The 25,289-nt window shown below is 43.8% G+C and overlaps 1 pseudogene; it reads right to left on the bottom strand.

Annotated features, from left to right (window-relative positions):
* Positions 1-7,839: 7,839 nt before the first annotated feature.
* On the bottom strand, positions 7,840-8,708 carry LOC113923835 (annotated as a pseudogene).
* Between the last annotated feature and the right edge of the window lie 16,581 nt (positions 8,709-25,289).

Here is a 25,289-nt window from a genome sequence, read left to right as displayed (position 1 = left end):
TAGATAGAACATAGTTACCTTGCTGGGATTGTAGGAAATTAAGTCTTTTAGCTAAGTGAAACTGCTTGGTTAACAACTGGAGTTCTTTTACTAATGAAGAAAGGGGAAAGGATACTGGGAAGTTACTAGCAGTCCCTTCCATGCAACCCTGAAGAGAAAACTAAGGGGCAATGCAGTTAACTGAATTCCATAAATAATATTTATTAATATAGGATTACAGGATGTATTATATTGTATGTATTACAGGATGTCCAAGCTAGAAGTGGTCATAAAATCTTCTTGTCCAACTCACTCATTTTATAGTTAGGACATTTGAGGACCAGACTAGGGAAGGAATATACCTGGGGTCATATGATAAAAGATGCAGTCCTGATACTGTCTTATACCCAAGGTCTCCATCAACTCTTATTAATGTCCAAATCCCAGTATTCAGCCCTCATTGATTCCTCCTTGCCATAGTAATGCACCCAGGCTCCTTCACCTTACCACCACCCTCAGAATTCAGTATAACCTCACCATGTTTCCTAGTCAAGTTTCCTCTACTGTTTTTCTCAGTACCTCCAGCAAAGGATGGCTCATAGTTTTCATCATAGGGAGGAATAGTACTGGTTGGTAGAGGCTTCCAGAGGTGATCTCCCAAGGATAATTTTGAGGGCTCAGTGAGAAAGATTACTGGGATTGATTAATAAGGTCACAGTGGTTGCTGCTCAAGAAATGGAGACTCTTGGGGCAAAAGTTTGTTATGAGGCCTGGTTTCTTTTCCTTTAGGGGTGAGGAAAAAGCCTTCTTCATGGGCATATTAATAAGGTGTCTGGCACTCACAGGTGACAGCCATGTTCCTACAAGCTGGGTGAACCTCCTGCCACATTGTAGCCATCTGGGAGGAGAGTGGGCAGTGGTGTGACTTCTCACATATCAGAAGCTCAAGGCCATCCATCACCCCATGCAGACTGCAACAGGCCACCGGGGCAGGCCAATCTGATTCTGTCTTGCATCAGAAAGATAACTCTTATCATCACTCCACAAAGTGAGCATGTAAAAATAGACAGGATTAGGTTGCGATCAGTGCCCTGGAATTACCAAGGCAGTGAGGTTCTAGTAACAGTTCTGTCACAGGTCAGATCCTAAATATATCTTCCCCACAGTGACAAGGAGTGTCAGGGAGCACACCAGCCGCATGATCCTTCCCAATCACAAGGGAGGAACCCCAGCCACTCTCCTCTCAGCGTCTATTCCTGAACCAGTCCGTGGTCCAGACTAAAAATAGATTCCCTGTGTCCTGTCCAAATGTCCTACTTGTGGTCTCCAGATAGGACACCACGTGTCAAGTATGTGAGCAGCTGTGGAGTGAGTGGCAGGACTCCTGGGTATTCGTGTAAGAATTCTTTGGGTCAGGGAGGGAGCACATCTTCTACCTGTCTCATGGATGGTAGGAAAGGGAGGAAGCCCAAGGCTGGAGGGGAAAAGTGGGGGAGTGCTCCCTCTCCCCTCTGCAAATCCACCACACGTGCCAATCTGATTCACTCCTAAGCAAATCCATGGCTAATGACTTGTATTTGGTCAGATGTGCCCATTCTTTCCCTAACACTTCATTTCTTTGAATAGTGTACATCTATTAGCCAGCTCATTTAAATTTTTAATTATGCAAATATTACATTAATATACTCCTGTTGTAAAAACCTTTAAACAATACAGAAGTTGGTTGAGAAAAAAATGAAAATTTCCCTTTTCCCTTATCTCTTTCTAATTCTATCTGTCCCCAGAAGTAGCTGTGATCAACAATTTGATATGTATCTTCCATACTTTTTCTATGTACACAAATCATACCAAAACACCTGCAACGCGCATGCACGCATGTGCGCATGCACGCACACACACACAAAATATAGTACAGTATGGGAGGTTACAAGTAATCACTCTAAGATTGTTTGGGTTCCAATAGCTATATGTCCCTGGGCAAATTACTTTGCTTCTCTGTGCCTTGGTTTCTTCCTCTGTAAAATAAGGATAATATTGGTCTCTACTTCATAGGGTTGTTGTGAAGATTAAATGTTGGTACTTATAAAACAGTGACTGACGCAGAGTAAGAGCTTGAGTCTTACTACATATGCAAATAAGGAGGTCATATTAGTTATCCATTGTTGCATAACAACTCACACCAAAATTTAGTGGCTTATGTAGTAAGCCATTTATTATCTGTGGGTCAGGAATTCAGGAGCAGCTTAGCTGGGTGGTTCTAACTCAGTGTCTCTCATATGGTTGGATGTTGGCATGGGCTGCAACCATCTGAAGACTTGACTGGATGTGTAGAACCTTATTCCAAGATGGCTCACTCATGCGGCTGTCAGCAGGAAGCTTAATTTCTTGCCACATGGATACTGCCACACACTGCTTAAGTGTCTTTGCGGCATAGCAACTAACTTCCACCAGAGTGAGCAATCTAAGAGAGAGTGAGGAGGAAATCACAGCATTTTTATAACTTTGTTCTGAAATTGCGTACTACTACTTCTGCTTCATTCTATTTATTAGAAGTGAATCACTATATGTAGCCCACACTCCAGGAGAGAGGGATCAAAAGCAGTTTTAACAGAATTTATGGACATATTTTACAACCACCACAAAGCTTATCCTAGACATACATGGTATTATGCTCCGTGTGTTGTCTTGCAATTTGCTTTTTATCATTTAACAAACAACTTAAGAGATCTTTCCCTACTAACACATGCAGAATTATACCAATCTCTTTAATTGCCAAATGGTATTTCATACTTTCTTTAGCCATTCTCAGTTTGGTGGGCATTTAGGCATATTTTTCTTTCTTTGCAGAAAGCAAGAGCTTAAGTAAGGAAGGGGCACTTCTTAGAGATCCATAGTCCAAAGAAAAGTTTAGGGATGCCTGGGTGGCTCAGTCGTTGAAGTGGCCAACTCGATTTCAGCTCAGGTCATGATCTCAGGGTTGTCTCATGGAGATAGAACCCCACCTTAGGCTTTGAGTTGGGCTTGGAGCCTGCTTAAGATTCTCTCTCCCTCTGTGCTCACCCCACCCACCCACCCCCCCCCAAAAAAGAAAAGTTTGTAAGTATCTAATTCCAAGAAGTTAGCAGGGGTAGAGGGAGCAAAGAGATCTCGAGATTCCAAAAGACCAGACAGATTATAATCTCAGGACGCATCAACAATTGTTCACATAAGAACACTAACATACAACATTGTCACCACTGATTCCAGAGCAGCTGCTGCTGCCTCTGGTGCTGGTTCTGCATTCCCTCCTAAGTGAGGCATGCCTGGAATCACAAGGTAGGTCTTCAGCCTGATGTGTAGCTGGGAGAGCCAAGTGTTCATAGCATTAGACATTAAAACTCCAACGGGGTCTCTTCATAATGGTCTGAATCTTACTCATTGTGACAGACAATTTTAGCCAGCTATCTGCCTTCTCCCCACAATACCATGATTTTGTTTAGCTCTTCTGATTACCCTGGTTTTGTTTAGGATGGCAATGGCCTAGTATCAGAGGTTGAATCTGATTAGTCAAAGTCATTCACTGTAATTCCATTCACCAGATACTTATATTTCCAGCCTCCCTTACACTGAGGGCTGGTTCATGTAATGATTTTGGGCAATGGAATCTAAGTAAAAAATCAGTTGAGGAACTTCTTAGAAAGACTTTGTATTTTGAATGAAATCATTGGCCATGGCTAGCAATACTCTCTTTTGCCTTAAACATAGATATAATACCTGCAGCTCTGGCTGCCACTTTGAGACATGTGACAAAATTAAAAAGCCACCATGCTGAAGATTTGGGGTAGAAAACAGGAAACACACAGAGAATCTGATGATATTGTTGAGCTGCTGAAACAACTATGGATTATCTACCCATAGACTTTTTGTTATGGAGAAAAATAACTCTACTTTTTAAAAAGGTACTCCTTGTTGGTTTTCTGTTACTTGCAGCTGAAAACATTGCTGATGCACTTCCTGCTTCTCTCTAATCTGTAAGTATAGGGACTCTATCTAATATTCTTCCATGGACTCACCAGTGCCTTTGGGAGACACCTCTTTCCTGATACCCAGGCAGTCCCCGCATTTCTGGCTTAGCAGAAGGCTGGGGGTTCCCTAGACAGGCAGATGGGTTGATGATACCTAGGCAACTGCAGAAATGTCCCTCTGCTATATGATGTCCTTCAGTTCAGTTTCATCACTGGCAAAAATAAGACACCAAATCACTCTATAAAAGCTGAGAAATAAAGTTTCTTTTCATCTTTTTCTAACTAACTACTCTTGGGTAGGACCAGAGTGCACCAGTCTTATATTAAATTCTGCTCATCAGCAAACAGTGTTCTAGCAGGGGAGAGACCAGGGAAAGCCTCCCACTAGTGATAGCCAAATCAGGGAATGTTGGCTGGTACATTATCCAGGCGGAAGATAACTATCTCCTAGAATGTGAAGTGGTTCTTTAGTAAAGTGGAGAGGAAAGTATTTTAAGAGTCTCATAACTGTTGACATAAGAAGAGACTGAACTTCAAAAAAAGGCATCTTGAGTTTGTTGAATGTAATCTGACTCCTGTAGACAATTCTAGAACCAACTTCAGGCCATGTGTGGGGGGTAAAACAAGGGCTGAATTAGCCTATAATCATCAAGCTTTTGATAAATATAACTGGGACTGGTAGCATCTTAATTTTCTAGTGTGTTATAGTAGAAAGAAAGGTTTTTACAGTTCACAAACCTAATTAGAATCCAGCTTCCAGCTCCTACTCTGTGACTCTGGGCCAGTTACTTTCCCCAAGCTTTGGCTTCCTCCTTTATAATACTCCCAACCGCAAAGGGTTTTTATGAAGATTTAAATAAAATTCTTATGGGCAAATAGCTGGCACATATTACTACTGCTACTTCCTCTATTATCACTACCAGTATTACCACTAATTACCATCACCGTCACCATCACTACTATTTGCTAGGAAAAGACAAAGCAGGCTTTGCATCACTGTTAGTTCTGTTCTAGATGGAAGTGTTTACTTTTTTAAGATTCTATTTATTTGAGAGAGAGAGAGAAAAAAAAAAACACGAGTGGGAGGAGGGGCAGAGGGCTCTCCCTACTGAGCGCAGAGTCCTATGCTGGTGGGGGAAGTCCACCCAGGGCCAGATGCAGGGCCCCACCCAGGGGCTTGATCACAAGACCCTGAGATCATGACCTGAGCCAAAGTCAGACACTAAACCGACTGAGCCACCCAGGCACCCCTAGACCGAGGTATTTAAAATAAAGAAGACAAACCTACCTTTCAATGAATGAAGAGGGAAGATCACAGAATCAAATTCCTCTACCCTTCCTTTGGGTTTTAGAAAGACCATCTGGCAGGTGAATTGTCCTTGCTGCTTTTAGTCAAAGAGACAGGAGAACTGCTGTCTGCATGCCCCCAGTCTAGCTTTGAAGTAGTGTTTTGACAGCCTTTCAGGAAGCATGCCACCTACTTCTGCCTTTTTGTTTGCAGGGCTGTGAGTTTCCATTTCTGTCCTCTGGGAAGAAGTTATGATTTCCTACCTAGGACCCCCTCTCCTCTGAGCCCCTGAATGCAAAAGATAGCTCTCCTTACCTCCTGCAGACACTGCGGGGGGGCGGGGGGTGTAATTATTTAAAGTCTGCTCTCCCCCAGCCAGAGGGAGCTTTCTCCACTGATGAATACAATGATGATAAAAACAGTGCTTCTATTTTGTTAGGAATGGTTTATCTTTCTTTCAAAAAAACAAAACAAAAATTTTTCCTTTTGAAAATTGTAATGCACTTGCACTACGGAAAATGCAGATAAGCAAAATGAGGAACCATAAAACTGCCCATAATCGAGTGTATCAGTATTCACAAACAACATGCATGCTTTCAGTCTTTTTCCTGTACATATTTATACACTTTATTTTCAAATTGGAATCTAATCATATATTTTCATTAATCGAGAAATCATCAACAGCTTTCTACATCTTGCAATACTTGTTTTTAGCACTTTATTTCCATGGAATTCGATTATGTGGGTACCATAATTTACTATTTATTTTTGGTTTATTATTTAACCAATTCCTGTTGTTGGGCATTTAAGTTGTTTACAATTTTTAACTATTATTAACAATGCTATAGTTATTAACAGCCTTCTTACTCATTCATTTTCTCCCTGGGGTCTATGCCTAGCAGATGATTTTCTGGGAGGGCTTTGCACATTTTAAAGGTTTTAAAAATTCATATTACCAAATGGCATTCCCCAAAAGGCTCTGTCAGTCTGCAGTGGGTGTGGCAGTACCTCATACTTTTCAAGGCGCTTCTCAGCAGACCCTCACACAGCCCTGTATGATAGGCAGATGTGACTGTACACATTTTGGAAGCTGACAGAGCTCAAGTGCAAAGAGGTTACAAAAAAGTACCCCCAGGTAAATGAATGAAGTGAGTTGCCACTGAGAGATCTGTGTTTGATAAAATAAATTCTGAAGGACACTTAACAAAGTGACTATGGTAACTGCTCTGAAGCTCTTCTTTTTGAAAGTAATCAGAGGAACAACTGGGGACAATTGTCTTAAGTGTTTGGCCATAAAACCATGTCATCAGCATATAGGAGAGCGCTTACCTTTCTGTTTTCTGTCCTCAGAGCAGGCACTTGGGAGAGTCAGGAGTTCAGCTCAATCCAAGATTCCAGAATGGTTAAGTGACTTGGCAAAGACCACTCAGTGAGTTAGTGGCCGAGTCAGGACTGGAAGCCAGGTCTCCCCAATCCTGGATGACTGCTTTTTGTGACAATGTCCTTCTCTGAGACAGTTGGGCTGTCACCATTGACAATGTCGCTCAAGCTTTTACAGTTTTATAGACTAGAGCAAAGACCTGGGATCCCGTTGAAAAGGCAAATTCTGACCCAGTGGTCTGAGACAGGGCCTCAGGTCCTGCATTTCTACCAAATTCCCAGCTGATGTCTAGGGTCCAGACCACTCTGAGTCACAAGCAGCTAGAGAACGGCTCAGATAAAGACAAAGCAAATGACCTAAAGACCGGGCTTACTGACAAAGAGCGTATCATTTAAATGTCGGTGACTGGAAAGGGAGTTTCTGGTATTTCTGAGTCTTAAAGTAAAGGTCTTGTCCTTTTTCCATCAGAAAACACTATGCCAGGAGACCAAGTCAACATGCCAAAGAAAGGCCTGCGGCTGTGGTGGCCAAGTGGTGTTCAGACACACCCATCAAGAGCACAGTAAGTCCCTTTGTTGTGAGGAAGCAGCAGCCTGCAAGACAGCCAGAATAAAAGCCACTTTGTTTAACATTCCAGAGGCATTCCCAGTGTCTCCTGGAGTCCTCATTAACTACCTGGAGAATTACCAACTTCTCGAATTCTCGGATGGGATGAGCGCCTCCTTCCACTGCCTTTCACCAAACGTTATGACACCTGGATGACAGAAAAGCTGCCCTTGAGAGAAGAGGAAACAGAGACTGGGCACAGAAGCAGAAGAGCTTTGGCTTGTGAGATTTCAAAATGACAGGCATGGCTTACCCTCTTGCAAGTAGAGGCAAAAGATGTCAGCGTTATTGGCAGTCCTAGGCACAGAGCTTTGGGATTGCAATAATAACGGGTTTCAAGGCATGGGGCGCTGGCGAGAGAGGGCCTTTTGGTTGCATGGAGGGGTGAGGGGCTGTGTCCAGCCTGTGCCAACTACGGGGCCGGAGAAAGAGGGCTGTGAATGCTGGCTGTTTCTTTATTTTTTATTCCACAGAAACTGCTCACATATTAGCATTGGTACTGCAACACAACAGTTTCCAGCAAATACGCTGAGCTGCATGGAGGTGGCAGAACAAGGTGAGGCTCAGGTGCGGGAGGGTTCTTATTTCTTCTATTTGTTCTTGTCGTAGTCCCACTTGGCTGAGAAGCCCTGGATCGGCCTGACCTTCCTGTTGAGCATCCTCTGGGTCCTGCCGGGCCACCCACTCCTCTTCAAAGGTGTGCGGGAAGGGGCCCGTACACACAGTGCTTCTCCCAGCTCAGCACCGTAGCGGGACACCCCGGAAGAACATGGCGGCGCCCACCACTGTCTTGCACTTGTGCGTGCTCCTGTTTATGTCAGCAAAGCTCTCGCTGAACTTAATGCGGCACAATTCAACATTTTTCAGCAGTGGAGAGGCTACTCCAGGGGGGCCTCCTCCTTTTCTTTCAAGGCCTTGCGGCTGGCAGAAAAAATCCTGACGTGTGCCGCATCAGGCAAGGGCCAGTCGCACCGGTCGACATAACTGGGCAGAGCATTGTCTTCACTCTTCACATTTCCATGTGCTCGCATACACACGGAGGTGGAAATGGCTTGCTCGCCAGTTAGGCTAAATACTCTGGTCACCAACATCCTGGCCGCTGCGGCGAGAACGGCCAGCCAAGCCGCCTTCTTGGTCCCCTGTGCGCAGCCGCAACCGGAAGAGCGCTGTTTCTTTAGACTTGGAACCAGGAAGTGCTGGCGTTAAAACTAGAGTAACAGGATCACGGGGAAGCATCTCAGAGGTTAATAATAGCGTTTAAGTCATGTTCCCTGGAGTTCTAAAGATTCTATGTGAACATGTTTCAAGGACTGCTGTTTTCTGTGAGATATAATGGGATGTGGGGCTGGTCCTTCCCCCTCATTTTAGTATCACTTTGTATCTATTTTATACACTGGGATTCTGAATATTATTTATTTTTGTAGAGGGTTGTGTACTTAAAATTTGTTCTTTTTTAACTTCTTCACGTGACAGGAAAGGAAGGTGACTCTCTGAGACTCAAAGCCAGTTCATGACATAACACTATGGTCTTCACCACCACCCCCACTCCCTCACTGTGGTGGTGCCATGTTACTGTAAAACAGGACTCACAAAACCTGCCTGGATTCTTTTCTCTCCGAGAGGCCCATTTATTTTTCTCCAGTTCCCAAAACCCAAACTAGTACCCAGATTTATAATATTTCATGAACACCATGGTCTGGAAATAGGACTGACTAAGTTGTGGTGGAAAGGGTTGTCTGTGTGGTGTGATACCTGCCCATCTAACTGGAATTCCCACCATGGGTTGGGCCAGCAGTTTTCAAATGAACTCAGGTGTCAGTGCACCTGTGGAGCACCAGAAATTATTGACTTACTTAATTCCATCAGACAAACGAGAAGCCACTCTGCCAGCAGAAAAGCCAACTGGTAAAGCACACAGAATAACTTTGTAAACGCACACGTTGCATTAGTCATTAAGACTAGTCACACATATTTTGGTTCTCCTGGGCACATGGTGAGCTTGCACTTCCCCCATTTTCTTTCATAGGCATTGCCATATAACATGGTTTGGTGAGAGAAATGTGAATGGAAGCTTTTAAAGTCAGTGCATGATTCTTCTAATTCCCTTCCCTATAGTACAGTCTTTGTGGAAGTCTATGTTGAGATGGAGCCCTTGTTCATCAGAGTCACAGAGTTGCTATGATAAGTTGAGCTCTTTTGCCAACATACATCAAACGTGGTATGAATAAGAAATACATCTTTGTCTGTTTAAGCCATTAATAGTTTGGAGTTTTGTTACCATAGCAAAACCTAGCCAATTCTGATATATTCATTAAAAATAAAGTAATAAGCTGTTAAATGGAGCACTGCTGATTTCCTCCTAACTTGTCTGTTAATTCACTTGTTCATCTCCATCTTTAGAGATCCACTACCTAATAGGCACATGATTGAAAAATTCATGTTAAAAAGATTTAAAACTGTATGGGAAAAATTATACTAAATGAATAATAACTATGTGATCTGATGAAAGCTTATGAATTCCTTACGTGCATTAAAAAAGACCACAAAGGCAGCAAATAATGACAAAATCATGATATATGATATTTAACGATATCAAATACCAAAATCAATGATATTTAATGCACCTTAAATTAGTATCAATGGCATCTGAACCATTAATTTCCATTTATCATCCCTTATTCAAGAGGACTTCTTCAGGATTACTCTGCTTAATATGCTGAGAGATTTTTTTTTCCTGAATCTGGATCTCTATTTCAGGCTCTATGCCTTTCTGATTTAATGACAAAAAGTAGTTGCCATTCATTTCCTCTTGTCCTGCTATGGTACCAGATAACTAAAATAATTTGGATTTCCGAGACTGAAATTATTTCGTGCAATCCATATTTAATTTTGCTCTCAAGCTCTCTTGTAGGTATATACTCCTAAGCTCTGCTCATGCCAATGTCACATCAGCTTTTATGTGGCTTTCAAGTAATTTGGTACCAATTTTGGTTCCAATTTCACATAACTGTATGGCCCTAAATAATTTACTCAGCCTTTAAGTCCTCATTCCTAATTGCTGAAAGAGGATCTGATTGGATCAACTTGAGCCCAGTGTTTACTCTTGATGCAATCAGTTGTAGGCAGAAGAGGATCATGTGGTACATAGGGCTGCCTTTTCCTAGCTGTAAGGAAGAAGGAATCCCAGAGAGGAGAATGAAGGACATTAAGGGCCTCTTCAGCACAGAGAAACGGGTATGCTTAGCAGGAAATGCTTGTGGTTACAACAACAACAAAACATTTATAGAAATAAATTGCATATTCTAGAATTCCATGTGAGGGTTTGGAAGAGGTTATTGTTTCATTTCTTACCTATTTTGTTGACTACTAGCATTCACTGGTGGAAAGCAACAGTGAGTGCCAAAAATATAAGTAAAATTTCCCAGAGAACTTTAAGTAAAATTTTTAAACACCAATTTATTTTTTGTATAAATTAGGAAAATCTCCTGAAAATTTTTATTTTAGTGGTCTAACACTTTGAGTTGGCTTGTAGGATATTGTAGAAGCATTGAGTCAGACAATAAAAGCAAGAGCATTATTTTCGTAAGCCTCAAGTGGTCATGAGGGTAGGGACAAAGCAGAGGTTCTGATCCTTTTCTGTCCATAGAGTCATTAGGGGACCTTAAAAACAATGTAATATCCTCACATACACACCCCAGAATGACAACCCAAGAAAACTGATGATACCAAGTTTGGGTGAAGATGTGGAATAACTGAAACTTTCACACATTTCAGGTAGGAGATAGAAATTGCTATAGTCACTTGAAGTAATTGTTTCACAGTGTCTATTAAAGCTGAACACAGGTATACGCAAATGACCCAGCAATTCCATTCCTAAGTATACACTCAAAAGAAATGCTTGCATGTGTTCACTAAAAGATACATGCTACAACATACACGATTTATAATATCCTTAAACAGGAAACTACCCAAATGTCCATCAACAGTAGAATGGATCACAAATCGTGGTATATACACACAATGAAATACTCTTCTGCAATGGGAATGAATAAACTATAACCATAGCAAACAATATGGATGAATCTTAAAAGCATAATTCTGAGCAAAAGAAGTGAGACATAAAAGAGGACATTCTGTGTTTCCATTTACATAAAATACAAAAACAGGCAAAAGCAACCTATGTTTTGGAAATCAGGATAGCAGTTATATTTGGTGGGAGCTTTAGGTGCTGGAGATCTTCTGTTTCTTGGTCTGGGTTCATGGGTGTCTGAAAATTCATTAACATCTACATTTATAATCTATTCACTTTTACATATATATGTTACATTTGGATAAAAAGTCTTTTTAAAAAATCAGTGATGCTTGGACCCCACTCTAGACTAATTCTGACTTTCTGGAGGTGGAGACTGAGCACACAGCATTTTACAAAGCCCTCCGGGCGATCTTCATTTATAGTCAGGGGTGTGAGCTACTTACTGATCTGAGAACTGGGAAACCTGGAGTTTGCTTCTGGCCTTGGGTAAATCACTCTCCTGATCTGGGCCTTGGTTACCAAGTGACTTAGCAGGTGACTGTAAGATCCCTTCCAGACCTGTTGATCCTAAGGCATTAGCCTGACTCTGTTAATCCAATAGATTAGTTGACATAATAGGTTCTGAGGGGGATATAATGGAAAATAGATTTGGTGTGGAGGCACATGCCAGGATTGTGCTCCAGCTGTTTATTGGCCCAGCACAATCGTGTGTCCAAGGGTGGGTGGTGTCCAGATGAAGATGTATAGAGGACATGGGAACCTACCTTAGGCTCTTTCACAATTTTACCTGTAGATGGAACCAAGTAGAATTTTTTTAAAAAAAATTTAATCTCAGTATAGTTAACATACAGTGTTATATTAGTTTCAGGTGTATAATCCCAAGTGGAAATTGAATTCACTTTTTTCAGTTTGATCTCATCATCTCTTTGGAATATGCTATGAATAGTCTGGGAAATAAAGTTGCAAAAAATATCAACACTTGATGGAATCCTATAGATCATTTGGTTTAGTAGTTTGCAACCATTTAAATATAAACTGTCCCCCCGCCCAAAAAATAAGCTCTCCCCTACTGTTTTTCAAATTAAATTTATGCAGAATCCAAAATTATACCCAAATAACAAAAATGAATGGGTTCCTAGGGAGTTAAAAACGTTCATTTTTTTTAGTGAACAATATTTCATTTCTTGAGGAATAACTTACATGACCAACTTTCTAATTTTATAATTGGGTGAATGGTATCCAAATGAGAAATGAGTTGTCCTAAGTCACACATTAATTAGGGACAGAGCCAGAGCCAATCCTGTCTCCTGATGTAGTGATTCTATTGCACATTCAGCAAGCATCTGCTGAGCATCTACATGTGCCAAGTACTGTGCCAGGCTTGTGAGATCTGATGGTGAACAAGCCATAGTGAGCATGGGATTGCCAGTCCTTCATATGGGCCTTGTCACTGAGGTCTAAGCTGGTGTCTGTCCCCTTCATCTCTGATTATTCCAGGAGTAGGGTTGGGCTCTTTACAGTCAACCTTGGGATGGCACTGATGGCATTTGGAAAAACAGGACTCTGAAGAGGCTCTCCTCTCTGAGGATGCTTTGGGGGTGGTTCAAGATGGGCTTGTCTGCAGGTCTTAATGTGTGGGAGTGGTGCCACTCCAGTTTGCCCATCACTGACGGGTGTTTCGTAGGCTGGGAACTGATGCCAAGAAATGGCTGTGCCTTGGAACACTGACCATCAGCTGACTGTCCGAGGAATGCCTACAGTAGACTTGTGACCCATTACTTTAGTTGGGCCATTGATCTTGGCTGAGGACAGGACCCTCTCTGTTCTAGAAGCAGCTGTGGTTCAAGAACCTGTGTTACAAGTAAAGATTCATGAGAAATGAGGGACTATGACTTAGGGTCTGTGTTGCCAGATCTCCCACCATAGCATTTTTTTATACCGTGTGTTACAAAGCCCCTGGTACTCCTAGCAGGCCTCCCAGGGCTGCTGGAGCAGGGGCAGGGGGATACATGGAAGGTCTTGGTATCCATGGCTCAGTGGATCTTTGCCATGGGTTCCCTCCAAACTGCTCATATTTCTCTAGTTTAAATATTGAGATTCTGTATAAGATTTTATTCTAATAAAGATTTCTGTGACAAAAAATGTTTGCCAGCCACTGCCCTACCCAAAAGCTTTCCTGATGACCAGTGAGAATCAGTCTATTATTGTTTTATCTTCATGAATACAATCTCATAACCTTTCTAGATTATGTGTTGGGAGAGTCTGCCTTATATAAAAAATTAAGTCCTTGTACGGCAGTTTAAGTCTGTTCTAAATATCTCTATAATCTTGGAAGTGGCAGGTGGGGACTAGCTGATGGCCGGAGCAGCTGTAAACACGGCCATAGTGTGTCTTCCCTGGCAGCAGCCTGCCTTCCCACCCTTTACTGCTACGCTGATGGAGCTCCTTATCCTGGGCTCTCAGGCTCCTCCCTCTTCCTACCAGTCACCTGCCTTATTGCTGCAGGGTGTTGCTTGGAGATGTCTTTGCTTATTTCTGGGAAACTATAACCACATCAACAGGTTGAAATACAAATATGGTCACATTTCAATCTCTTTTTTCCCCCAGTTTGTTGCTATATAGCTCCTCTTCTCTTAGGAACAAAAAGACTGATATCCATATTTGAAGCTTATCTCCTTCAGAATTAGCCAAAAATCACAAGTGGCTATCAATACTGTTTCCAAATCTAGACAGAGAGAGTACTGGAATGCTCTATCATTCCAATAGTGACACTATTCTGGTTATGGCATTCCATCCCTCACTCTGCGGACATTTGTCTAACAATGCAGAGAGGTGTGAGTGATCACAGCAGGGCTGTGACTCAGGATGGTGGCTTTCAGCTCTCTCATGTGCTCAGTGGATGCTTCCAAAGCATGATACTGGTCAGGGTGGTTGGGGTCCAAGGACCCTGTGCCCTGTGTCCTCACCCTGTGCCACACCAGTTGCCTTAACTTTGTGTTGGACTCAGGACACCAGTCTAGGGCTTTTACCTTGGGGCAAGTTCCTTCTGGGCCATTAGTGTCCTTTCCTTCGAGCTGGGCCATAGTCAGGGCTAATTGCTTCTACACTTCTGCTCTGGGAAGGGAAGTGTGGTTGTGGTCCCTTCCCTTCCAGAAGCACTACTTTGCATATAGCTTCATCTTCTCCTGGCTCCACTGCCCTGGGGCTCTATATACAGAGGTGCGGGGAGGGGGCAGCCTTGACCAGACCACAGGACATATTCCCCATTCCTCCCCTTTCCCGGACAAGGGGTCACTCAAGTGATTTTTCCCATTAAGACAAAAGTCTGCTCCAAGGTGACTAACCGTCTCCACCTCTGGACACAGAAAGGCTGGCATTGCATAATTTCCCTCAGCAGTCACCCCTTTACAAATAATGCATTAATAGCAGTGACTCAATATGTCACACCCTGGGGCATTCATATCCTAGTCAGACAATTTGTTTTTTCTCAAACAGGTTCAGAGCTTTCCTGTTTTTAGGCCTGTGCTCTAGTTCTTCCTTCTCTCTCTTCCAGAAATGTTTTCTCCTCAATTTCTCTTTTTTTAAAAGATTTTATTTATTTATTTGACAGAGAGCATGAGAACACAAACAGGGGGAGCAGCAGAGGGAGAAGCAGGCTCCCCACTGAGCAGGCAGCCTGACTCGGGCTCAGTCTCAGGACCCTGAGATCATGACCTGAGCCAAAGGCAGACACTTAATTGACTGAGCCACCCAGGCGCCCCTCTCCTCAATCTCTATGCATAAATGCTGCCCATCCTTCAGACCCACTCAGAAACCCTGTCCAGATCCACTCAGCTTTTCCTGGAGACCTAAATTGAAGGCCACAAAACAACCAATTCTTCCTCTTCCTGCCCTTTGCTTTTGCCTCATTGACTGCACTCCCGTGGCCTTCCTGACTTTCAAGCCAGGTGGTATAGCAGGGTGGAGCCACGTGGCCTGAATCCTGGCTCACCACGTTTCCACTATGTGGACTTAGGGAATGTACTTAGTCTTTCTGAATCTTATCTATAAAATGAGGATGATGATAGTTCTTGCTTTGTGGAGTTATTGTGATAACCATGGATAAACCATGCCTGGTACAAAGAAAGTTATTCATTTAGTGAGTATTTATTGTGGGGCTACTACGGGCTGGGTCCTGAGAATGTCATGGTGGACAGACCACATTCCTGCCTTCCTGGAGCTTACATTTTAGTGGGAAAGAAACACAAGAAACAAACAAATTAATAACAGCAAGACCTGTCCTATATTAAGCAGTTTCTATATGCCAGTCATTGCTCTAGGTATTTTCATTAATTATTCTCTTTTGTCCTCACAAAACACTCTGCACTCCATACAATTATTATATACCAACAGACAGGAAATGGAAGCTCAGGGAGTTTCTAATTTGCCCAAATTTGCCCCGAATCTTACAGCTAGAAAGTGGTGAAGCTAGGACTGGAGCCTAGACAGTAAGACTTCAAAGCCTGTCCTTGTTAGGAAGAAAATAAAGCCAGGAGGGAGGAAAGAGAGTGAAGGCGTGTGTATAGGGGGCAAGGGAGATGCGTAAGGACTCTTGAGAAAGTGACACTGAGCTGGGGAAGGTCAGGAGAGGTAGGGGGAAGGGCAAATGCAGAAACTCTGAGGCAGGAACGAGCTAGTCTTGTGCGGACTGGGAAGATGGCCAGTCTAGTCAGACCTAGTGACTGAAGGGGGAGCGTGCAAGGTGAGGTTGAGGAGCTATTAATATTGATGATTTTATCTGCTATCAGTTTCCAGCCTTTCTGATTACAGTTCTTTTTTTTTTTTTTAAAGATTTTATTTATTTATTTGAGAGAGAGAGAATGAGAGATAGAGAGCACGAGAGGGAAGAGGGTCAGAGGGAGAAGCAGGCTCCCTGCTGAGCAGGGAGCCCAATGTGGGACTCGATCCGGGACTCCAGGATCATGACCTGAGCTGAAGGCAGTCGCTTAACCAACTGAGCCATCCAGGCACCCTGATTACAGTTCTTGTGTCTTCTGGTAGCCTGTAAGGCAGAGACAGTGTGTCTTGTTCATATTTGTATATGCCCACAGGGCCCAGCTCTATGCCTTATTAAATGATACACTTTAATATTTTGTTGTTATTGAATTAGATTTTCAATCTAATTAGATTTTCAATCTAATTGGGAAAACATAGGCTCTGCCAAAAATGAGAACTGGCTTCACATCCTGACCCAGCCACTTCCTAGCATCCATGGGCAGCTCACTCTCTGAATCTGTTTTCTCATTTGCCACATGCGGAGAGGTCACATTTCCTTTATGGAATTTTTTGCAGGATTAAGAGATAGAATGCAAATAAATCAGCTGGTGCACGGTAGATATTCAATAATTCCTACTTCTTAACCCTTCCCCTTCTCCTAATACTCCGTTCTCTTATCCTTAGAAACATCTCCCAATCACCCCCTAAGAAAAAAAATGTTTTTTAATTCCTTGAATGCCTTAGAAAACTGGCCTATTCTATACCCCAGATGATGTCCATGGGCAAAAATGGCCCCTTCCTATTGTCTGAGCTCTATGGAAGCTTGAGGCATAACCCTGGATCGACTTGTCCTGGCCAATCCTTGCTCCAAATGTTCCTGGTGGGGATCACCTTGACAACAAGCTAAGATTTCAGAACTGTGCATTGCCTCGAAGCTCACCCAACTGGGGTCTAACTCTCGGCCCACCGATGCCAGCCAATCGGGGATCACACGGGCATCTGTGGGACCTACCACTTAGTGGAGAACCACACTGCAGCTGGGACCCGGGCCAAGTGTGCAGTGTGACTGCCTTATCTTTGCCAGCAAGGCCTTTTAGGAGACCTTGTGGTCCCTCCTGTAGATGAATGATTCTTATCTTATCTTGTGGCCAGTTCCTGGATGACACCCTCAAATGGGAGGCTACCCTTTTATTGTTGGTCCCTTCCAGCTCCCCAAGGAACTGGAGCCTTTCCCTTCTCTTGCCTGTGACCTAAGACCCAAAACTTGATTCCTTTGTTTCTCCTTCTGCCTTAAACTTGTTTTGTGAATCATCTAAAGCATATGACCCTTCCAGAGCTAAATTTGACTCCCCTGCTAGGAATTTCAGGGCCTATGTGATATGTCAGAAACAATTTACTTGCGGTGCCTGGGTGGCTCAGTCATTAAGCGTCGTCTTAGATCATGATCTCAGGGTCCTGGGATCGAGCCCCGCATTGGGCTCCCTGCTCAGCGGGAAGCCTGCTTCTCCCTCTCCCACTCCCCCTGCTTGTCTTCCTTCTCTTGCTGTGTCTCCCTCTGTCAGATAAATAAAATCTTTAGAAAAAACAAAAGAAAGCAATTTACAGGTGTGCTCCAAAGTCTCGGAGTCCAGTGTGGCCTGGCTATATGCATTCCAATGATTGCCTGGGTTGTTCAGTGAGTTTGCTCAGCCCCAGCTTTTAGTGCAATCGCCTCCTTTCTGGCTGGACCTCAAGTCCCGCTTTTCTGCAGCCACTAGCTGCTATTAGTTCCTTCTCTTGGATTCCACACTCACTCAGAAACATGTAATGTTTCCTCGACCTGGGCCCCTGAGCCTGGGGAAGGTTTAATCAATGTCCATCATCTCCCTCAACTTCAAATGGTTATCTTTTTTGTAGGCAGGTAGGCACTTATTCTGAGGCCTTCCTTTTCCTTTCCCCTTTCCTTTCCCTTCACTCAAAGAAGAATTTATATTTACAAAACAACTCTATGTACATTAGGATTATTGTTCGTCTCAACAAAAACAAAGAAGGTCCAAAAGGGTGATTGAAACTGACTACTCATCAGGCCATACGGCAGTTGCCATATAAATATTTGTATATTTGTTTTCAAATATATTCAATTCATTGGAATAGAATTAGTTTCTGATGAATCTACCAGGTTATATGCTTTTCAGAAACCCAACTGAATGCTAAGATGCTTTCTGCCTTATCACTTACAAATACTTCTGTAGGAGGGTAGGAGATCCTTTTTCACAGTCCTTTCAAATGGAGCAGGTGCTGATGGGCTGGGGGGTAGAAAGAAGTAATAGTCATGATCATGGGAAGGCAGAAGCTGGGCTGCAATCTGATCGAAGCTGCAACCTTAAAATCCACCAGATTAACTGTGACAGAGCGAGGGGGCCTTCTGGTATTACAGCTTTGGCAACCATCACAATGACCAACACAGTTCAATATAGAATCCACGTGCTCAGTAGGCTCTGGAGGCAGAGGCTGTGGCCTGTTTAATTTTGCAAAACCAGTGCCTGGGCCTGGTACATCATCGGTACTCGGTATTTGTTCAATAAATGAATTAATCAAGATATGGACTCTATATAAACACTATAAGAATTTTGGAAGAAAGATATTTTACCCTTTCTCAGGGCTTTGAAGGATGAGACATGAGATGGTTGTATAATACGTTATGAGGTAGAGAACAACCTAGAAAAACAACTGAGAAACTACAAGCATACCTCTGAAAAGATGGACATAGCTGTTCAGCTTGGGGCCTGAAGAGTCACAAATGGTGTCTCTTCGTTAAGCAAATATAAGCAGACACCTATTGGCCTGGGAGAAAGGTATAATGGAGACTTGTTTAGTGGCTTCTCCCTCTTGTTTGCAGCACTCTGAAGGTTGGGTCAATTTGCATACAAGGCCCTTCTGAGAAGGGAAGGGACAGGAGCAGAGCTTGGAAGTGAGGGGAATCTGATGGGCATGGACCAGGGTGGTCAGGACTTCGAACTGACTAGCAGAATATCACTCCAGAGAGGGACTTACCCTGAGGAAAAGAGGAGTCTGGCTTTGTGACTTGGGCTTTATACAGCTTAATGATGGCTGTGGAAGTCACTGGAATAAAGCCCTGAGGGCATGGCTCAGCAGATAGCTGTGATTTTAAGAGCTATAACTGGCAACCTGGATTAGGACCTGGAGCAGGGCATAATCACAGGGCAGACAAGTATCCCAAGATGGTGCAGGGCAATCCTTAACTGCATGAGGCAACAAGAAGTGAACAGATTTTTTCTTTTCTTTCTTTTGTTTTGTTTTGTTTTCTTTTTCCTTTCCTTTCCCCCTTTCTCTTCTCTCCTTTTCTCCCCTCCCCTCTTCTTTTCTTTTCTTTTTCTTTTCTTTCCTTTTTAAAAAGATTTATTTATTTGAGTGGGGGGTAGAGAAGAGGCAGAGGGAGGGAGAGAGAGAATCTTAAGCAGACTCTGTGCTGAGCCCAGAGCCCAGTGCAGGGCTCAATCTCACAACCCTGAGATTATGACCTGAACCAAGACCAAAAGTCGGAGGCTTAACCAACTGCACACTACCCAGGCACCCCCAGATTAGATTTTCTAGTTGGTGTTTTATTTGTACTTAAAAATCCCCTTGTATGCTTGTACAAATTTTAGGAGAACATAGAGAGGCAAATACAATTCTAATAGGAGGTCTAATAAGACCTCCAGGGGATTAATTGGAAAAAAAAAGTGACTATGTTTGTATTCCAAGCTAATAAAGTAGGTCACACCATTTACAGGTTGAGAAGCAGAGGATGTTAGGTGGGAGGCACCAAATGAGCAAAGGTATGGAAATGGAAACAAGGCCTGGAGTGTGAACATTATTCCTAGGAGGTCATGGCATGTAGATCCAGGAAGTCATTCTGATGATGCCATGAGGGACAGGCGGGGGGCGGGGGGGGGGGCAGAAGGCTGGATGCAGGGAGGCTAGCTGGAGGCTTGCGTCCCGGGGAAGGCTATCTGATGCCTTGCGGACAGACTGTGTTTTCTTCATCATGGATCCCTAGCAGAGTGTCTGACACATAATAGATGTTCAATAAAGGTTTGTTGAATTCAGTAACAGGAATGTTGTCACATGGTGGGAAGCAATCTCTAGGTGTCATGCAGAGTCCCTGAAATTAGGAGACCCAGATTCCAAGTTCTGGTACTACTGTGTGGCTCACTTCACCTTGTTGGAATTTTAGTTTCCTTAGGTATGAAGATCATTCGTTGAGCATTAGTTGATACTACATATTGTGCTAAGTCTCAAAGAAGAACAACAAGGAGCTCCTGCCTTTGAAGAGTTCATGATTTAATTGGGAAGACAGATGTGGAAGCAAATAACTTATTACTGTGTGGAGTGTGCTTTCATTGACGGATGAATGAAGTGTGGTTCTAGAATGATTGTTAGGGATTCCAGAATGAACTCTAACATTTAATGAGCACTTACTGTGCGTCAGGCACTGTTAAGAACACTTTCAGGTATTGGCTTATCTAATTCTAAAAACAACCCTGGGAGGCAGGTACTTACGTGACCCCCATTTTCTGGAAAGGGATTTGAGGCACAGGGTTTGAGCAACTTGCCCAAGTTTCTGATAGTTAGTAAAAAGCAGAGCCAGGACTCAGTCTGATTGCTCTTAAACCAGTCTGAGGATGATTGTGAGCATGGAGGTTGAGGTTCATTGAAGGATGTGATGTTTGAATAGTGCTTGAGAACTAAGTGGGCACTTGATGGATGGGAAAGGGGCAACTAGCAGAGGGAATGGAACCTACAAAAGCACGGGAGTCTGAAAGAGCACCTTGTGTGCTGGAAGAGGAGAATGGTGGGCTCAGAATGCTCTATGAGAGAATTTGAACTCTCTCTAGGAAAGCTTTCTAGCATTTCCCAAAGTATGGAGGAGCCCAAGTTCTGAGGACATTATAGGTGTATATTAGTAGGAGTCCCTGGGTAGCTCAGTCAGTTAAGCATCTGCCTTCAACTCAGGTCATGATCCTGGGGTCCTGGGATTCAGTCCCACACCCAGCTCCACGTCCAGCCCCAAGTTGAGCTCTGCGTGGAACTCCCTGCTCAGTGGGGAGCCTGGTTTTCCCTCTCCCTCTGCCCCCTGTTCCTGCTCTCTCTCTTAAATAAATAAAATCTTTTTAAAAAGTAGGCATATATTAGTTAAGATTTTCCAGAGAAACAGAACCAACAGTAGATGCGTGTGTGTGTATCTGTATAAAGATATTCATTAAAAGGAATCGGAGGCTGAGAAGTTGTGAGATGTGCGGTCAGCTAGCTAGAGAACCAGAAGAGTGGCTGAAAGACCCAAGAAGAGTTGATGTTTCATTCTGAGTCCAAAGTCTGGGAAAGACCAGTGTCACAGCTCAGGTCATCAGGCAGGAGTTCACTTTTACTCAGCCTTTTCAGTGCTACTCAGGTCTTCAATGAATTGGATTTTACCCACGTCAGGTGGGGCAATCTGCCTTACTCAGTCTCCCAATTCAGAGGTTAATCTCATCGAGAAACACCCTCACAGACACACCTAGAATGTTTCACCAAATTTCTGGGGACCCTGTGGACCAGTCAAGTTGACACTTCAAATTAGCCAACACAGAGTGTTAAGTGTAAAGGGGTCTGTGGTTGTAGTGAACACTGTCGGCTGCCTACCCTTTCTCCTCAGCCTTCCTACTAGAGCTCCAGTTTTGTTCAGCAATATATTTCTGCCCCATACAGCTACGTGCTTCAGGGAAGCTGACAAATCTCCAGCTTGAAAGGAATTGATCAGAAGGAAATGCCATGCCTTCTGCCAGTGACTGATTCAGGAGTGGCTACGTGACCTGATTCCGGCCAGGGTCCTTGCAGAGAAGTTTCTTCTCATGAAGAAATGGTCTTTCCTCTTTCTCTCCCATGTCTCAGGCCTGAGTCTGATGCCTGGAATGGCCATCTCACGATGGGTCTCATGAGGAAGCGGTAACTGAGAGTGCCAGAATAGAACAACGTGAGGAAAAATCTCTCAAGCCTATTTACCTGCTGAACATCTGTTTTGTAAAATGTCAACTTCCTTATTGTTCATCCTAGTTTTGAGTCAGAATTTCTGTCACTTGCAGCTGGATCCTACCTGTTAGAATCGTGAGATAAGACTGGAGGCTTGGCTTAAACCCAGCATATGAGGTTTTCTTTATTCTGGGACTTCTCAATGCAACAGGCTTTATTATGTGGGCGGACGTCACAAATATCCAAGAGTAGCTGGTGATGGGCAGCATCTCCCAAACAAGCCTGACCATGCAAACCTGCGTAGAGAAGGATCCCGTGAGCCTGATCTTCTCCAGAAACACCAGTACAGGCGATGCGGAAACTTGTGGGACTTGAAGCAGGCAGATGATAGCTCAGTAAACCCCACCTTTCACTCTCCAACCACACCAAGGATTATGTCTCTTAGGCTCATAAAATTTAAGGAAACTCAGAAGTAGCTCTTCAGAAAAAGGTGACAAGCCGTGACTTACTCAACTAACTCATCTCTTAGTCTCCTTCTGGTTCTCAAATTCAGTGGGGCTTGCATGATTTGGTACATTCATCTCTGAGCTTTGAACAAAATTTCCCTTTTTTTTTTTGGCACTTGCCAACATCTGTGAATGAAGTTGAAGTTGGCGAGATATATATACACACACGTGTCTTTGACCCATCTTTTTCTGGAGTTAGTCATTTTAAAAAGCCAGTTGAATGAATCCTTGCTCAGTGGATCTCTAACATTCAAGTTTTACTCAGATTCTGACTATGTATTTTATTTCTCTGTTTTTTTGTTTTTTGTTTTTTGTTTTGTTTTTTGTTTTGTTTTGTCCACAAACCTCAGGGAAGTGTTAGAATGTTATCTGTTAGTGACAGGGTAGCCATAATGGCATAAAATAGAAGAACCTACTGCATCGCAGATGGGAAAAATTGCTTCTGCGGCTTTTCTTGATCTATCTTAAATTCAACATGGTTTTCAAACTGAAACCACTTTGGCCCCAAAAAGCAGAAAGAAAAGAGGAAGAGGAAACTGAGGCAGAGCTCTACATGAAGTGACTGGACCCCGTATGGTATTGAAGAACGGTGTAACTTTGGTGGGCCAGTTATCCTCAGTTTCCCTCTCCGTGCTGTGGAGCGCTGTCGATGCGAACTAGGGGATGTGGCAAACGGCAGGGTCCCTGTGAGGATGAGGTGAGTGTCGCCGGTGTTTTCCGCCCTCATGGTGCGCGCTGCAGGCTGTCCGGTAGGTGGTAACTTGTGAACCGGAGGCCATGGAAAGAGATACTTGCTCTGTCACAATCTCTCCTTTGTTAGAAGAAAAGCCCTATCCCTACCCCAAAGCCCAAACCTCAAAGACCTCCCCTAGGAATTCCTCTTTCATTCTTGGAGGACCATGCTGCTCAGCCTGGGCCTCTCATTGATCCTGGGTTACCCAACTCAGAAGTCCTTTACTTCTCTGCTAATTGAGGCAAATCAATATGGGAGTTGCTTTAAACAGCCCAGCTAGGGTCAGGAAGACCAGACAAGTGGACTTTCATTGCAGGGCAAGGCTTGCATGTTTCCTCTGACTGGGTCATTATCGGTTATGGGTCGAAGAGAAAGTCTGATCGCCAATCAACAGAGTGAAATTAAAAATTAACATGCTCCTGTTTGCTCAACTATAATCTTTGAATCAGTCAATACCCAGAGGCTGTGCCAGTTGCCTGATTTGAGGGTGGCCACAGATTCTGCTCAGAGACCAGCCCAGATGTATAGTTAAGGCTGAGACCAGTTGGGCAGGAAGGGCATTTCCTGCCCAGGGAGGAGGCGGTAGGGCTTTGCCCAGGCCTAGGAAATTCTAGTCTCTTCTGGACTCCAGGGCAGCTTCCCTGCCAGCCTCCCTCAGCAGGCCCAACCTCTGCCCTGGCCTCCCCGGCAACCCCTCAGGGGCCCTCAGTCCTGAGGGTGCAGGGAGCAGAGCCCCAGGGGAGGACCATGTAAGAGGGAGCTCCCAGCACAGAGGGAGAAGCAAGACTCACCAACCAAACCCAGTATTTGTACTGGAAGGGCCTTAGCAACATCAACGCCGACACTTCATTTTATGGAAGAGGAAACAGAGGCCCAGACAGGGTATAGGCTTGCCTGAGGTCACACAGCAGGTTAATGTCAGGGTTGTGGTGAGAACCCAGTTTCCGATCCGTAGGCTTGGGAGTCTCTTGCTGCTCCAGGACACCCCTAGCTTCTCGCTGGGCCCTGCCAGTTTCCTCTCTCCCCTCCCATCGCCATAGCAGCCCCCGGATGTGTTTGCCTGGCCCTGAGCATGGTCCACACTCCCAGGATAAAGTTTTTACCTCTGGAAGTCCAGTGGGGGCTGGAGAGATGCAAGAGCAGCCTGCTCTCTGATGCTCAGGCTGGGCCAGGTGGAACGCCTTTATCCACCTGCTAGAGTCAAGCCAGTGAGGTCTGCAAAGTGGTTGTGAGGGGAAACCACACAGCAGTGACTCATATTTGGTTCAGTATCAGCATGAATAGCCTTGGGGATGGATGTGTGTGTGTGTGTGTGTGTGTGTGTGTGTAATTATACATGCATGTGTGCTAACAAAAGTAGATGCGAATTAAGTGTGTGTGTGTGCAGCTATTATAAAGAGTTAGATCCATATTGAGTTGAAGGAATGCCCCCCAAAAAACAGTGTTAAAGATTAAGTTGCTGAAAAACAAGTTTAGTAACGATCCTGTTTTTAGATCTAAAAGTCCCTGATGACTTTTATGTGTTTGTATCAGGTCAGAGAACGATACAGGAGCACATATCCCAAACTGTTAATACTGATAATATCAAAGGATTGAGATTATTAAAGTATTATCTCTGCAATATCTGGCCTATTGTAATTATAAAAACCTTGTAATTAGGGGCACCTGGATGACTCAGTTGGTTAAGCGTCTGCCTTCAGCTCAGGGCATGATCCCGGGGTCCTGGGATCGAGCCCCACATCGGGGTCCCTGCTCAGCGGAGAACTTACTTCTCCCTCTCCCTCTGCTGCTCTCCCTGCTTGGGCTCTCTCTCTCTCTTAAATGAATAAATAAAATCCTTTTAAAAAATAAATAAAAACCTTGTAATTATAAAATTATTTGAGAGAGGGAGAGAGCATTGGGGGGAGGGGCAGAGGGAGCGAGACAATCAGACTCCCCACTGAGCAGGGAGCCCTATGAGGGCTCCATCCCAGGACAGCGGGACCAGGACCTGAACCTAAGGCAGACACTTAACAA

This window comes from Zalophus californianus, chromosome 15, assembly GCF_009762305.2.
Source record: "Zalophus californianus isolate mZalCal1 chromosome 15, mZalCal1.pri.v2, whole genome shotgun sequence".
NCBI classification, from domain to species: domain Eukaryota; kingdom Metazoa; phylum Chordata; class Mammalia; order Carnivora; family Otariidae; genus Zalophus; species Zalophus californianus.
This window is presented reverse-complemented; position numbering and strand designations above follow the sequence as displayed.